Source organism: Kogia breviceps, chromosome 11 (genome assembly GCF_026419965.1).
Source record: "Kogia breviceps isolate mKogBre1 chromosome 11, mKogBre1 haplotype 1, whole genome shotgun sequence".
Taxonomy (NCBI): domain Eukaryota; kingdom Metazoa; phylum Chordata; class Mammalia; order Artiodactyla; family Physeteridae; genus Kogia; species Kogia breviceps.
This window is the reverse complement of record NC_081320.1, coordinates 67194829-67209771: the sequence shown is the minus strand read 5'-3', so window position 1 is coordinate 67209771 and position 14943 is coordinate 67194829. Positions and strand designations below refer to the sequence as shown.

At 37.1% G+C, this 14943-nt stretch overlaps 1 protein-coding gene across 2 annotated transcripts in view; it reads left to right on the top strand.

Moving 5' to 3' along the window:
• The window catches only part of CAMKMT (calmodulin-lysine N-methyltransferase), a 437650-nt gene that overhangs the window by 290282 nt on the left and 132425 nt on the right, over positions 1–14943 (top strand). The window lies entirely within an intron of this gene.

Below are 14943 nucleotides of genomic sequence, written 5' to 3'. Positions count from 1 at the left end.
ACATTCTAGCAGAATCTTTCATTAATACTGACCCATAATTGTGGCTCTGTAAAAGTTTTCATCTTATTCTATTTATATAGTGTCCTTTGTAATATGATAATGCATTTCAATTATTATTGTTGGATTGCAAACAAAATGCATCCTAGACATACATTCCTTAGCTAAGGGAAAAGGCCCAAGCTCTGCTGCTCTCTGCTCATAGGTAAAAAAATTTAAAAGAGTTCTACAATTTTCTGTTTCTTAAAAAAGAACAAATCTTGATTAAATTTTAAGTTCTATTGGAATGTTTTATAAAATTATATTATTAAAATTCTAAAAGAGTTTTAATCATAAAGATGGGGGAGGCTTGAGTGTGAGATATAAATATTAACATTTCTTTACTTTTCTCCAATAATTTATATTGCTCCCTGGGCTCACTGAGCTGTGTCTTAATTTTGAAGTTACCTGGAGTTCTACCTTGTCACAGCCTGACCTAATGTGTGTGGGTGAGTGAGGAAAACCACTTAAAAAGAGTGTTGTGACTTTAAAGAATACAGTGCATTTTCCCAGCATGAGCATTCATGATGTTTCTGCAGAAAGGGAGATGACATAGGACAAGGGATTACTTTGTTTTGATTAAGGATTGAATAAATGTTACAGTACCAGTGCTTTGTCTGTACACAGGCAACAAATAAGTATGTGATTCTGAAATGCACAAATGGGATAAAGGTGGCTTATATAAGGAGCAAATATAGCAGAAGCATACAAATATCAAACTTTCCTTTATTCAGACATCAAGAAAGTATATCTGAGCTGGTCTTTTTATCTCATTCCTATTTCTGCCATGCAATGCTTTATATACACTTTTAATAGTTAAACTGCTTTTAATGGATGAATTTTCATTTAAAAGTAAAAAAAGATGTTCTTTGCTTCAAGCAGCAGGTGTGTTTTTAATCTTTAATAGGTCACCTTCCCAAGTGCAAGCAGGCAAGCTGTTATTGATCAAAGAGGTTTTGTTGGGTAGCTCTCAGATTATTGAGTGACAAACTTTATTGAATTTGACTTAACAGAAGTCAGAAGACAGCTGAAGCATAAGAGCTTGCACTGCCATCAGAGTCATTTTACGACAGCCAGGGAGCAAAGCTCAGAGATGGATACTGAGCTCTTTGCTGGCCCTTGGAGATTAACTGAACAGCCTTCCTACCAATTCCCAAGCCTGTCAGCAGAACCAATTAGATTTTCAACCAGTAGACAAGAAGGGTGGCACTTGGGGACCTTTTTGCTTTAGGTCGAAGGCTTTTCAGACTGCGATGAGATGACATTGATGATGACACGTTGAGCATTGGTTGGTTTTAAGACAAGTTAAATTAGCAGTCTTGAAATGATTCCAACTGTCTCCTGACTTCTCACTGTTGCCATATTCAGTGGATCCTGTCAGGAGCAAGTTGATGACTTAATAGTCTTTCTTGAGTGGATTTGAGCACTTTGGCTGTGTGTTTATGTGTAGTTGTCATGCTTAAAATATTCATATGAAGGTTTGAAATATTTATTTGAAGGCGCCTTCTGCAGAGTTCAGCAGTAAGGCTCTCAGTGCTTCTACCTACTTTTTATTTTACTTTATTTTTTGCTTCTCTAAGCAGTTATTTTGTACAACTACCTTTTATTCTATTTCATATATAATTGATGACAGTGTTTCATGTAGTTGTTGATTACTTCATTTATGATAAAGTTAAAGAGCCTTTCTGACATCCTGCTTCTCTTCCAGACTACTGTATATTCGGATCTGCTTACTTCTCATAATAGTTTGGGAACCGTGGGGATTAGGGAAGCCACCATTGTTTTTACTCCATGACCTTTTATCCAAGAAACTGAGGCAGCTTTGAATGGAAGGGCTATAAGCACAAGAATGAAAGCATGTATGTATTAACAATGCAGTTAATCTTGTCTTAAATGATATAGACAGGGTATCTTTGAGAAGCTTCATTTTTGACCTTGGAAAAGTTTTTCAAGATACTTGTTTGAGGTATTGAAAATATCATTACTCAAGTCTGCATTTGCACTTAAAGATTACTGAAGAGTCTTAGCCTCTACTAACCTTAGAAAACTATTATGGGGGTACTTTTACATTATATAGATAATTGAGATTTCTGATTTAAAGTTTTTTATATTCAGCAGAGTTACGTGGCATATAACTCATTTACAATAACTTGCAATTTGTTGTAACTCTTCATTTTTATAAACGAGAATGATTTTAGCTGATTATATTTGTGTAGGTACGTACATATGCATCTGCAAACGTGTGCATATTTATAATTCATATTTTGTAACAAAGTTCTGTAATTTCTACAGCTACATTCTGGTGTTATTAGTTGGTAAATGCTGACCCCTCTAAAGGGATGAAAATGACAATATTTTACATGTATAAATGATTTCAGGCTACTAGAGAGAACTCCTTTGCTGAATGAGACAAGGGCTAGCACCTTGGAGACCTACAGTAGTTAAATCCTTTCTGTAGACTTTGATTTACAAACAGAGCATCTTTAGTGTATGTACTTGACGCTGGATTTGGAACTCTGACCCCATGGTTTCATAGGTATACATTGCTTGGGATACCAATTATAATGTGTGGGAAATAAATCTTTCAACATCAGATCATATTTTCAAATGGATTCTCCTTGCTGCTTTTTAAGATAGCCATGTTTGGTCAGAACCCCATGTAATCATCACCCAGTCCCAACAAGCAATAATCCATGGCCAATCTTGCCCATCAAAATCCCGATTCATGTATTCTCTTATATTATTTAGAAACAAATTCAAGATAAGCGTAAAGTTTCATCTATAAATATTTTGGTTCCTAACTAAAAGATGACATAACCACAATACCATTAACACATCTGAAAAGACTGAACAATAATTCCTTAATTTCATCAAGGATAGAGCCAGGTATTATTCGTTGTTGTTATTCAGAATTACCAACGGTTAAAATGTTGATTCGTTTCTTTCCTCTTTTCTAAACACACACATTTCCCTCCTCAAAGCTATTTTTATATTGTTCTTTGATGCTTATTTTTGACTCCTTCTCCTCCTGCCCAGCCAAGCTGAGCATTTCAATAGCACTCTCATCAGCACCTTTAAAACTCTCATCCCCTGACCCTCTCTTATGCTTACTCATCCAATCACCAACCACATAATAAAGCTAACAATTGGTTTTCTCTGCTCCTGGACTGCTAAATGCTGCTGAAGGAAACTGCATAAATGTTGTTTGAACCATTACATTTATGATTTTCAGCCTCAGGTGACCCCTTGCTACCACCTGGTGATCAGTTTACCATTCCCCACGGGAGCTATTTCAGATACTTACTTCTTTCCTCAATTCCCCAGCCTTGCCTCTAGCCAATATCGTTAGGCATAATAGATGACTTGGACTTCTGGTTCTCTGTGAAAGAGAGAGTCATGAGTTATATCAAATTTCCTTTCTTCCTCCTAATTTAAATATATCTTCATTAATCTTTAATTCCTACCCTCTGTCTCAAAATAAAAATGTTCCTTCTTCCAACAAGGTTAATATTTAAGACCATGGACTCTGAAGCCAGATTGCCTGGTTTAGAATTCAGGCTCCACCTCTTCTTGACTGTATGTCCATGGGCAAGTTTTTCAACTCCTCTGTGCTTCAGTTTTCTCATCTGTAAAATGAGGATTCTAGTAGTTCTTGCCTCTAGGGTTGCATACAGAATTAAGTGACTTAATATATGTAAAGTTCTACAAACAGAGGCTGGCGTCTGGTGCAGAAGATATCACAATATATGTAGTAGTAGTTTTTTTTTTTTTTCTTTAATTGGGGTATAGTTGTTTTACAATGTTGTGTTAATTTCTACTGTACAGCAAAGCGAAGTAGAGTTCCATGTGCTATACAGCAGGTACTCATTAGTTATCTATTTTATACCTATTAGTGTATATATGTCAATCCCAATCTCCCAATTCATCCCCCCCCCTTTTCTCCCCTTGGTGTCCATACTTTTGTTCTCTACATCTGTGTCTCTATTTCTGCCTTGCAAACCAGTTCATCTGTACCATTTTTCTAGATTCCACATTTATGCGTTAATACATGATATTTGTTTTTCTCTTTCTGACTTACTTCACTCTGTGTGACAGTCTTTAGGACCTAGAGGCTGTAGTAGTAGTTGTTATCGTTATCTTTCCAAGACTCTACCTGTGTTCCTGATTGTGATAAGTAGCATAAAGAACAGGAGGAAGCTTCCTACATAGGTTGGTCTGGGAAGGCCTCTCTGAGGAAGTGACATTTGACCAGATATCTAATGGGTGAGATTAGTCTAGTCAAGTGAAAAACTTAGAGAACACATCCTAGGCAGAGAAAACTAGTGCAAAGGCCCTGAAAGACAGAAATTATTTGGCTTTTTGAGGAATGAAAGGAAACTAGTTAAAGCTGAAGTGTAGCAAGAAGGGAAAGAATGCCTCAAGTGAACTTGGGGAGATGCCTGAGGCCAGCCAGCATCATATAGGAGCGTAGCAGGCCACCATAAAGTGTATACATTTTATTCTAAGTGCAATGGGAGGCCATTGAAGCATTTTAACCAGAGGAACAGCATGATCTAATTTGTATTTTTAAAGATTACTCTTTCGGTTAGATTGATTAGATTTAGATTAGATTGATTACATTGATTGATTAGATTTAGATAGAGAATAGATTGTTTGAAGGGCAACAATGGAATAGGGAAAGGTTGATAAAAGATTATTGCGTTATTCTAATTGAGAGATGGTAGTGATTTGGATTGTGGTGGCGGCAATAGTAATGGCATGAAATAGATGAATTCTAGATATAATTTGGGAATTCAAATGGGGACATGGTGATGGATTGGTTGTGTGAGGGAGATGGTGAAGGAAAGGTAAGAATCAAGTATGACTTTTAAGTCACTGGCTTGAACAGTATGGTAGATAGTGGGGTTATTTATATAAATCATTCTCTAGCAAAGTCCACAATCTCCAGGCAGGAAAAGGTAAAGAAAGATAAAGTATAATCCAAGATAAACTACAAAGTGACTCATTTTGGTTTCAAGATGGCCTTGCTTTCTCATTCCTCTTAGTATGGTAGATGGCAAGGAGAACTACCACTTATTTATATCTAATGCTTTTTTTTTAACGTTTAAAAGTCAACTTTATAAAAGTACAATTTACATACAATGAATGTACCCATTTTAAATGTACATTTCAATGAGTTTTAACAAATGTATAGATCTATGTAATCCACTGCTCCAGTCAAGTTATAAAAAGTTTCCATTACTCTGAAAAGTTTGCTCCTGTCCCTTCGTTGTCATGCCCAAGCCCTGGCCCCAGTCCTAGCCCTAGGAAACTACAGATCTCTGTAATTATCACTATAGATTAGTTTAACCTGTTCTAGATTTCTATATAAATGGAATTATATAGAATTTATTCTTTTGTAGGTACCTTTTTTCCCTCAAATCATTGTTTTTTGAGATTTATCCATATTGTTGTATATCAGTAATTCATCCTTTTAAAATTTTGGAGTAGTATCCCATTATATGAGTATGTACCACCAGTTGTTCATTCATCCACCTGTTGATCAACAGTTGGATTGTTCCCATTTTGAGGCTGCTGTGAATCAAGCTGTTAGGAACATTTGTGTATAGGAGCTTTTATGGACATAAGTTTTCAATATTCTTGGATAATACCTGGGAGTGGAATGGCTGGGCCAATATGATATGTATGGTATATGTTCAACTCTTTAAGAAATTGCCAAACTTTTTCAAAGTGGTTGTATCATTTTACATTCCCACTGGCAATGTATGAGTTTCAGTTGCTTCACATTCTCACCAATACTTAGTAAGATCACTCTTTTTAATTTTGGCCATTATAGTGGCTTTGTAATGTTATTTCATTATGTTTTTAATTTGCATTTCCCTGATGATTACTGATGTTGATATCTTTTCATGTGTTTGTATATCTTCTTTTGTGAAATGTAAAGATTCTGTTTAAATTTTTTGTGTACTTTCTAGTTGAATTGTATGCCTTCTTTTTATCAAATTGTAAGAGTTCTTTATATAACCTGGAAACAAGTCATTTGTTTGATATATGAGTTGCAAATACGTCCCAGTCTGGGACTTGCCTTTTCGTTTTCTTTATAGTGTTTTTGGAAGAGCAAAAGTTTTAAATTTTGATGAAGGCTAAGTTGTCTTTTTTATTTCCTTTTTCTTTTTTGGCTAGTGCCTTTTGTGTCCTAACAAATCTCTGCTCACACCACCATCATGAATCTTATTCTCCTGTTTTCATCTAGAAGTTTGAATTGTTGTCTTTTCAGTTTAGGAATGTTATACATTTGGATTTTATTATTAATATGGTGTGATATAAGGGTCAAAGTTCATTTTCTTTCATACTGATATCCAGTTGTTATGGCATTATTTGTTGAAAGGACTATCCTTCCCCCCACCCCGAATTACCTTTGCATCTTTCTTGGAAATCAATTGACCATAAGTGTTCAGATCTCTTCCTAGATTCTCTTTTGCTCCATTGACTTATATGTCTATCCTTATGCCAATACCACACTGTCTTAATTATTATAGATTTATAAGTTTTGGAATCAGATTGTGTAAGTCATCTAATTTTGTTCTCTTTTTTCCAAAGTTGTTTTGGATATCCTGGGTTCTTTGAATTTCATATAAATATTGCAATCAGCTTGGCAATCCCTATCCCCACAAAAGCCTGTTGTTATTTTAATTGGAATTGCATTGAATCCATAGATAAATTTGGAGAGAATTGACATATTAGAAGTCTTTCCGGGCTTCCCTGGTGGCGCAGTGGTTGAGGATCTGCCTGCCGAGGCAGGGGACACGGGTTCGTGCCCCGGTCCAGGAAGATCCCACATGCCGCGGAGCGGCCGGGCCCGTGATCCATGGCCGCTGAGCCTGCGTGTCCGGAGCCTGTGCTCCGCAACGGGAGAGCCCACAACAGTGAGAGGCCCGCGTACCACAAAAAAAAAAAATCTTTCCATCCATAATCATAATATATCATTCCATTTATTTAATTCCTCTTTAATTTCCATCAGTAATGTTTTATAGCTTTCAGTAAACAGGTCTTGATAGTTTTTAGTAAATGGATCTTGTTCATCCACTGTACTGTGTATACTTATTCCCATTATTTATTTATGTTTTTTTAAAAATTGCTTTTGTTAGTGGTATTGTAGTTTTATTTCATTTTCCAATTGTTTATTGCGAGCTTATAGAAATACAATTGATTTTGTGTTTATTGACCTTGAATGCTGTGACATTGCTAAATTCACTTACTAATTCTCATAGCTTTTTTGAAGATTTCATAGGATTTTTTTAACATATCAATAATTACTTTCTTTTTAAAATTTTTTATAATTTTTGAATTTTATTTTATTTGTTTTTTTTATACAGCAGCTTCCTATTAGTTATCCATTTTATACATATTAGTGTATACATGTCAATCCCACTCTCCCAATTCATCACACACACACACTCAGACGCTTTCCCCCCTTGATGTCCATACATTTGTTCTGTACATCTCTGACTCAATTTCTGCCTTGCAAACCGGTTCATCTGTACCATTTTTCTAGGTTCCACATATATGTGTTAATATAGAATATTTGTTTTTCTCTTTCTGACTTACTTCACTCTGTACGACAGTTTCCAGGTCCATCCACGTCTCTACAAATGACCCAATTTCGTTCCTTTTTATGGCTGAGTAATATTCCATTGTATATATGTGCCACATCTTCTTTATCCATTCATCTGTTGATGGACACTTAGGTTGCTTCCATGTCCTGGCTATTGTAAATAGAGCTGCAATGAACATTTTGGTACATGACTCTTTTTGAATTTTCTCAGGGTATATGCCCAGTATTGGGATTGCTGGGTCATATGGTCATTCTATTTGTAGTTTTTTAAGGAACCTCCATACTGTTCTCCATAGTGGCTGTATCAATTTACATTCCCACCAACAGTGCAAGAAGGTTCCCTTTTCTCCACACCCTCTCCAGCATTTATTGTTTCTAGATTTTTTGATGATGGCCATTCTGACCGGTATGAGATGATATCTCATTGTAGTTTTGATTTGCATTTCTCTAATGATTAATGATGTTGAGCATTCTTTCATGTGTTTGTTGGCAATCTGTATATCTTCTTTGGAGAAATGTCTATTTAGATCTTCTGCCCATTTTTGGATTGGGTTGTTTGTTTTTTTAATATTGAGCTGCATGAGCTGTTTATATATTTTGGAGATTAATCCTTTGTCCGTTGATTCCTTTGCAAATATTTTCTCCCATTCTGAGGGTTGTCTTTTCATCTTGTTTGTAGTTCCCTTTGCTGTGCAAAAGCTTTTAAGTTTCATTAGGTCCCATTTGTTTATTTTTGTTTATATTTCCATTTCTCTAGGAGGTGGGTCAAAAAGGATCTTGTTGTGATTTATGTCATAGAGTGTTCTGCCTATATTTTCCTCTAAGAGTTTTATAGTGTCTGGTCTTACATTTAGGTATCGAATCCATTTTGAGTTTGTTTTTGTGTATGGTGTTAGGGAGTGTTCTGATTTCATTCTTTTACATGTAGCTGTCCAGTTTTCCCAGCACCACTTATTGAAGAGACTGTCTTTTCTCCGTTGTATATATTTGCCTCCTTTTCATACATTAATGGACCATAGGTACGTGGGTTTATCTCTGGGCTTTCCATCCTGTTCTATTGATCTATATGTCTGTTTTTGTGCCAGTACCATATTGTCTTGATTACTGTAGCTTTGTAGTATAGTCTGAAGTCAGGGAGTCTGATTCCTCCAGCTCCGTTTTTTTCCCAAAAGACTGCTTTGGCTATTCGGGGTCTTTTGTGTCTCCAAACAAATTTTAAGATTTTTTTGTTCTAGTCTGTAAAAAATGCCATTGGTAATTTGATAGGGATTGCACTGAATCTGTAGATTGCTTTGGGTAGTATAGACATTTTCAAAATATTTATTCTTCCAATCCAAGAACATGGTACATCTCTCCATCTGTTTGTATCATCTTTAATTTATTTCATCAGTGTCTTATAATTTTCTGCATACAGGCCTTTTGTCTCCCTAGGTAGGTTTATTCCTAGGTATTTTATTCTTTTTGTTGCAATAGTAAATGGGAGTGTTTCCTTAGTTTCTCTTTCAGATTTTTCATCATTAGTGTATAGGATTTCTGTGCATTAATTTTGTATCCTGCAACTTTACCAAATTCATTGATTAGCTCTAGTAGTTTTCTGGTGGCATCTTTAGGATTCTCTATGTATAGTATCATATCATCTGCAAGCAGTGACAGTTTTACTTCTTCTTTTCCAATTTGTATTCCTTTTGTTTCTTTTTGTTCTCTGATTGCCGTGGCTAGGACTTCCAAAACTATGTTGAATAATAGTGGCGAGAGTGGACATCCTTGTCTTGTTCCTGATCTTAGAGGAAATGCTTTCAGTTTTTCCCCATTGAGAATGATGTTTGCTGTGGGTTTGTCATATATTGCCTTTATTACATTGAGGTAGGTTCCCTCAATGCCCACTTTCTAGAGAGTTTTTATCGTAAATGGGTATGGAATTTTGTCAAAAGCTGTTTCTGCATCTATCGAGATGATCATATGGGTTTTATTCTTCAATTTGTTAATATGCTGTATCACATTACTTTGCATATATTGAAGAATCCTTGCATCCCTGGGATAAATCCCACTTGATCATGGTGTAGGATCCTTTCAATGTGTTGTTGGATTCTGTTTGCTAGTATTTTGTTGAGGATCTTTGCATCTATATTCACCAGTGATATTGGCCTGTAGTTTTCTTTCTTTGTGACATCTTTGTCTGGTTTTGGTATCAGGGTGATGATGGCCTCATAGAATGAGTTTGGGAGTGTTCCTTCCTCTGCATTGTTTTGGAAGAGTTTGAGAAGAATGGGTGTTAGCTCTTCTCTAAATGTTTGATAGAATTCACCTGTGAAGCCATCTGGTCCTGGACTTTTGTTTGTTGGAAGAGTTTTAATCACAGTTTCAATTTCATTACTTGTAATTGGTCTGTTCATATTTTCTATTTCTTCCTGGTTCAGTTTTGGAAGGTTACACCTTTCTAAGAATTTGTGCATTTCTTCCAGGTTGTCTGTTTTATTGGCACAGAGTTGCTTGTAGTAGTCTCTTAGGATGCTTTGTATTTCTGCGGTGTCTGTTGTAACTTCTCCTTTTTCATTTCTAATTTTATTGATTTGAGTCCTCTCCCTGTTTTCCATGATGAGTCTGGCTAATGGTTTATCAATTTTGTTTACCTTCTCAAAGAACCAGCTTTTAGTTTTATTGATCTTTGCTATTGTTTTCTTTGTTTCTATTTCATTTATTTCTGCTCTGATCTTTATGATTTCTTTCCTTCTGCTAAATTTGGGTTTTGTTTGTTCTTCTTTCTCTAGTTCCCTTAGGTGTAAGGTTAGATTGTTTATTTGAGATGTTTGTTGTTTCTTGAGGTAAGATTTTATTGCTATAAACTTCCCTCTTAGAACTGCTTTTGCTGCATCCCATAAGTTTTGGATCATCATGTTTTCATTGTCATTTGTCTCTAGGTATTTTTTTGATTTCCTCTTTGATTTCTTCAATGCTCTCTTGCTTATTTAGAAACGTAGTGTTTAGCCTCCATGTGTTTGTGTTTTTTACCCTGTAATTCATTTCTAATCTCATAGCCTTGTGGTCAGAAAAGATGTTTGATCTGATTCAATATTCTTAAATTTACTGAGGCTTGATTTGTGACCCAGGATGTGATCTATCCTGGAGAATGTTCCGTGCACTCTTGAGAAGAATGTGTAATCTGCTGTTTTCGGATGGAATGTCCTATAAATATCAATTAAATCTATCTGGTCTACTGTGTCATTTAAAGTTGCGTTTCCGGGCTTCCCTGGTGGCGCAGCAGTTGAGAGTCTGCCTGCTGACGCAGGGGACGCAGGTTCATGCCCCTGTCCGGGAGGATCCCACATGCCGCGGAGCGGCTGGGCCTGTGAGCCATGGCTGCTGAGCCTGCGCGTCTGGAGCCTGTGCTCCGCAACGGGAGAGGCCACAATAGCGAGAGGCCCGCGCATCAAAAAAAAAAGTTGTGTTTCCTTATTAATTTTCTGTTTGGATGATCTTTCCATTGCTGTAAGTGAGGTATTAGAGTCCCCCACTATTATTGTGTTACTGTTGATTTTCTCTTTTATAGCTCTCAGCAGTTGTCTTATGTTTTGAGGTGCTCCTATGTTGGGTGCATATATATTTATAATTGTTATACCTTCTTCTTGGACTGACCCTTTGATCATTATGTAGTGTCCTTCCTTGTCTCTTGTAACATTCTTTATTTTAAAGTCTATTTTATCTGATATGAGTATTGCTACTCCAGCTTTCTTTTGATTTCCATTTGCATGGAATATCTTTTCCCATCCCCTCACTTTCAGTCTGTATGTGTCCCTAGGTCTGAAGGCAGTCTCTTGTGGACAGCATATATAAGAGTCTTCTTTTTGTATCCATTCAGGGAGCCTGTGTATTCTTTTGGTTTGAGTGTTTAATCCATTTGTGTTTAAGGTAATTATCAATATATATGTTCTCATTACCATTTTCTTAATTGTTTGGGTTTTTTTTTTTTTTTTTTTTTGCGGTACGCGGGCCTCTCACTGTTGTGGCCTCTCCCGTTGTGGAGCACAGGCTCCGGACGCGCAGGCCCAGCGGCCATGGCTCACGGGCTTAGTTGCTCCGCGGCATGTGGGATCTTCCCGGACCGGGGCACGAACCCGTGTCCCCTGCATCGGCAGGCGGATTCTCAACCACTGCGCCACCAGGGAAGCCCCTGGGGTTTGTTTTTGTAGGTCCTTTTCTTCTCTTGTGTTTCCCACTTAGAGAAGATACTTTAGCATTTATTGTAGAGCTGGTTTGGTGGTGCTGAATTCTCTTAGCTTTTGCTAGTCTGTAAAGCTTTTGATTTCTCCATCGAATCTGAATGAGATCCTTGCTGGGTAGAGTAATCTTGGTTGTAGGTTCTTCCATTTCATCACTTTAAGTATATCATGCCACTCCCTTTCATCAGTTTATATATGTCTTGCCACTCCCTTCTGGCTTGTAGAGTTTCTGCTGAGAAATCAGTTGTTAACCTTATGGGAGTTCCCTTGTATGTTATTTGTCATTTTTCCCTTGCTGCTTTCAATAAATTTTCTTTGTCTTTAGTTTTTGCCAGTTTGATTACTATGTGTCTCGGCGTGTTTCTCCTTGGGTTTATCCCATATGGGACTCACTGCACTTCCTGGACTTGGGTGGCTATTTCCTTTCCCTTGTTAGGGAAGTTTTCGATTAGAAGCTCTTCAAATATTTTCTTGGGTCCTTTCTCTCTCTCTCTCTCTCTCTCTCTCTCTCTCTCTCTCTCTCTCTCTCTCTCTCTCTCCTCCTTCTGGGACCCTTATAATGTGAATGTTGTTGCATTTAATGTTGTCCCAGAGGTCTCTTAGGCTGTTTTCATTTCTTTTCATTCTTTTTTCTTTAGTGTGTTCCGCAGCAGTGAATTCCACCATTCTGTCTTCCAGTTCACCTGTCCGTTCTTCTGCCTCAGTTATTCTGCTATTGATTCCTTCTAGTGTAGTTTTCATTTCAGTTATTGTATTGTTCATCTCTGTTTGTTCTTTAATTTTTCTAGGTCTTCGTTAAACATTTCTTGCATCTTCTCAATCTTTGCCTCCATTTTTTTTCCGAGGTCCTGGATTATCTTCACTGTCATTATTCTGAATTCTTTTTCTGGAAGGTTGCCTATCTCCACTTCATTTAGTTGTTTTTCTGGGGTTTTATCTTGTTCCTTCATCTGGTGCATAGCCGTCTGCCTTTTCATCTTGTCTGTCTTTCTGTGAATGTGGGTTTTTTCCCACAGGCTGCAGGATTGTAGTTCTTCTTGCTTCTGCTGTCTGCCCTCTGTTGGGTGAGGCTATCTAAGAGGCTTATGCAAGTTTCCTGGTGGGAGGGAATGGTGATGGGTAGAGCTGGGTGTTGTGGTGGTGGGCAGAGCTCAGTAAAACTTTAATCTGCTTGTCTGCTGATGGGTGGGGCTGGGTTCCCTCCCTGTTGATTGTTTGGCCTGATGTGACCCAACACTGGAGCCTACCCAGCCTCTTTGGTTGGGCTAATGTTGGACTCTGGGAGGGCTCATGCCAAGGAGTACTTCCCAGAACTTGTGCTGCCAGTGTCCTTGTCCTCACAGTGAGACACAGCCACCCCCCATCTCTGCGGGAGACCCTCCAACACTAGCAGGTAGGTCTGGTTCAGTCTCCTATGGGGTCACTGCTTCTTCCCCTCGGTTCTGATGTGCACACTACTTTGTGTGCCCTCCAAGAGTGGAGTCTCTGTTTCCCCCAGTCCTGCAATCAAATTCCACTAGGCTTCAAAGTCTGATTCTCTAGGAATTCCTCCTCCCGTTGCCGGACCCCCAGGTTGGGAAGCCTGACGTGGGGCTCAGAACCTTCACTCCAGCGGGTGGACTTCTGTGGTGTGAGTGTTCTCCAGTTTGTGAGTCACCCACCCAGCAGTTATGGGATTTTATTTTATTGTGATTGCGCCCCTCCTACCATCTCATTGTGGCTTCTCCTTTGTTTTTGGATGTGGGGTATCTTTTTTGGTGAGTTCCAGTGTCTTCCTGTGGATGATTGTTCAGCAGTTAGTTGTGATTCCGGTGCTCTTGCAAGAGGGAGTGAGAGCATGTCTCATAGCATTTTTAACTTTACAATATTTTATCTTCTATGAATAGAGACAGTTTTACTTCATACATTTTAGTTTGTATGCCTTGGTTTCTTTTTCTTGCTTTATTTTGCTGGCCAGGACCTCTAGTGCAACACTTAATAGAAGTGCTGAAAGTGGATATCTTTGTCTTGTTTCTGATCTTAGGGGAAAGCATTTAGTCTCACCATTAACTATGATATTAGGTATAGGGGTTTTTGTAGATGCCCTTTATCCAAAGAGGAAGTATTCTTCTATTTCTAGTTTGTTGTGAAATTTTGTCATGAATATGTGTTGAATTGTGTCAAACCACTTTCCTGTATTTTCTGAGACAATTATATAGCTTTTCTTCTTTTGTTAATATGGTAAATTACATTTGATTTTCTAATGTTAGTCCAACCTTTTATTTGTGAGATAAACCCCATTTTGTCATAAGATAGTATCGTTTTTAGATATTACTGACTTTGATTTGCTATTATTTTGCTAAGGATTGTGTCATCTATGTTCACAGTACTCATAATGGTTTATATTTTTCTTGAAGTTTTATTGTAGTTTCTTTGTTTGGTTTTGGTATCGGGGTATTGCTAGACTCATAAAATAAATTGGCAAGTGTCCTTTCCTCTTCTCTCTTTCTGAAAGAATTTGTATAAGATTGCTAGTAATTTTTCCCTAAATGCTTGATAAAATTAACCAGTGAAGTCATCTGGCCTAGAGTATTCTTTGCGGAAAAGTTTTTATTTGCAGATTCAATTAAATAGATAGGGGGCTTCAGATTTTTTATTTCTTCTTGTGTCAGTTTTGACAATTGTGTCTTTCAAGGAATTTTTCCATTTCATGGGTTTTTTTCCAAATTTCCTTATTTATAATATTCCCTTATTACACTTTTAATGTCTAAAGAACTGAAGCTGTGTCTCCTTTTTCATTCCCAACATTTGTATTTCGTTTCTTTCTTTTGTTTCTTCTTGAGCAGTCAATCCATCTAGAGGTTTATCAATTTTATTGATCTTTCCAAAGAACTGGCTTTTGATTTAATTGATTTTCTTTATTGTTTATCTCTTTTCTATTCCATTGCTTTCTACTTTTATCTTTTTTATGTCCTTATTTCTAATTACTTCAGTTTTAATGTGCTCTTCTTATTCTAGCTTCCAAAAGTGAAAGCTTAAGTCATTGATTTTAAACCTTTTTTTTCTAATGTAAGCATTTAAAGCTGCAAATTTTCC